The 2500-nt window shown below is 35.6% G+C and overlaps 1 protein-coding gene across 8 annotated transcripts in view; it reads right to left on the bottom strand.

Annotated features, from left to right (window-relative positions):
- LOC128250767 (bone morphogenetic protein 1-like) overlaps positions 1-2500 on the bottom strand; it is an 87791-nt gene that overhangs the window by 25119 nt on the left and 60172 nt on the right. The gene's annotated exons all lie outside the window — the stretch shown is intronic.

The following is a 2500-nucleotide window of genomic DNA, read 5'->3' as shown; positions in this document are numbered from 1 at the left end:
TAAAAATAAATACAAAAAAAGGTGGATTTTTTTGTATGATTGTGTATAGAGGAATATATTATTTTGCTTAAAAGAGTTCCAACACTGTCTGTTTTTTATGTTTTATTTATATTCCTGCAGAACTAATGTGGGGTATAGAATATGGAATATGCAATATATAATATAATATACAATATATAATATAAAATAAAATAAAAATGGATGGCACCATGAAATAAAGTATTGAATGTAGATGAAATATTAAGTGTTCAATATAAAGGATCAAATATATAAATATATAAATATAAATATATATATATAAAGGCGACTCGAGTTTCAGGGCTATTTCCCTTCGTCATGGCCGGTATGACAGTCTTTAACAGACTGTATATATATATATATACATATACACATAATTTTTCACGTTTGGCCGCATAGCCTTTTCCGTTTGTTTTCCTGTCTTGTTTTTTGTCCGCCACTACATTCCTCCATGGCACAGGTTTAATTTGTGCATACAAATTTAATTTGCGGTCCATGGGAAGAGCCGTTTTAACGATGCGTCCTGCCCAACTCTTCGGAACGCCGGTGTTAAAACGGGGGTAGCTGATGAAGGAAAATGTTCTCTATGTGGATTGTGTGTTTTCTGTACTCTGGTTATTATTATTTTCTTGTCTACGTTTTGTTTGCAACGTCCTGTACCCAGATATGCACCTATATATACAGGTAAACGTAGGTATGCACATATCTGTATGTATATATGCATATACTCATTTATTATTTGTTTATATATATATATATATATATATATATATATATATATATATATATATATATATACATATATATATATATATATATATATATATATATATATATATATATATATATATATATATATATATATATATATATATATACATATATATGTATATTTATATGTACTTATATATGCATATGTATATATAAATATATATGTATATATATATATGCACGTATATATATTTATATATAAACATATATATGTATATACATGCATACATATATCTACACATATATATACATATATATATATATAAACATATATATATATATATAAACATATATATATATATATATATATATATATATATATATATATATATATATATATATATATATATATATATATATATTTAAGTTTCAGCTTAGAGGTGCGGCCATTCTGATGCACCACCGTGTTGCTACACTGTTATTACAGGGAGCCTCTTACAATATGTGGCACTTGGTGAAGAATGGAGTTTGATTTAGCAACCCTCATTTGCACCTGCTGCCGCGAGGTAGGTTCATCTGGGAGTCCCGATAGGAAGAGGTCCAGCTTTGATTTAAAAACTCCTACATCTAGTTTGTGCAGATTCCTCAGGCTCTTTGGGAGAATATTAAAAAGCTGTGGGCCCCTGAATCCCAAGCTGTTGCAGTAACTGGTCCTGAAGCGCGATGGCATTGCTGGGATCTTTGGCACTATGCAGTGTCGTCCCGTTCTGGCATTGGTGCAGCTTTCAATGCCAAAATTTGGCACAATTCCTTCCAGGATCTTCCAGATGTATATTACTGCATACCTCTCCCGCCTTCTCTCCAGGGAGTAGAGTCTTAGCTGTTTCAGCCTTTCCCAGTAGCTGAGCAGTTGCAAAGAGACAATCTTCTTTGTGAATCTCCTCTGGATTGCTTCAAGGTCTGCTGTTAATTTCTGACTGGTGGGTGACCACAGCTGTGAGCAGTAATCCAGGAGGCTGAGCACGAATGTCCTCCAGAGAATCATCATGGTTTCCTTATCTCTGGTTCTGAATGTTCTCAGGATCCATCCAACCAATCATCTGCACTTTGTTGCCATTCTGGTAATGTGCACTTGGAAAGAGGTATCATTACTCATGTCGATACCCAGGTCTCTCACTGATTTAGGCTCTGGGATTGAAATTCCCTGTGGACCAGTGTACTCTGTAAGTTTCATATTCAGTTTTGGACGTTGGTAGCGCAGGGCTTGGAATTTTTCAGCATTAAACTGCATATTATTGTCCTCAGCCCATCCGTAAACTGAGTCCAATTCCTGCTGCAGATGTGCAACATCACTGGAGTTCTGTATTTTCTGCGAGACTTTTGTATCGTCTGCGTAGCTTGCAAGAGTGGCTATCCGGGCACTTGAAGGCATATCTGAGAGAGCGACTATAAAAAGCAATGGTCCCAAGACAGTGCCCTGTGGAACATCGCTCATTATTTGTGTTTTCATAGAGGTGGCTCCATTAGCCACTACTGCCTGACTTCTATCTTTCAGAAAGTCATGTAACCACTCTCCAAGTTTTCCAGCTATGCCAAGATCACGCAGTTTGTGGCATATCACACCATGATCCACTTTGTCAAAAGCTTTTGCAAAATCAAGGTATATTACGTCCACATTTGAGTTGTTGAGTAACTGCCTCAACACCCAGTCGTAATGTTGTAAGAGCTGGGTCAGGCAGCTCCTACCTGGTCGAAAGCCATGTTGGGTATC

The sequence above is a fragment of the Octopus bimaculoides genome, chromosome 2, assembly GCF_046866305.1.
Source record: "Octopus bimaculoides isolate indiv1 chromosome 2, ASM4686630v1, whole genome shotgun sequence".
In the NCBI taxonomy this organism is placed as follows: Eukaryota; Metazoa; Mollusca; class Cephalopoda; order Octopoda; family Octopodidae; genus Octopus; species Octopus bimaculoides.
Note: the sequence above shows the minus strand (reverse complement) of the source record. Positions and strands in the feature narration are given on the sequence as shown.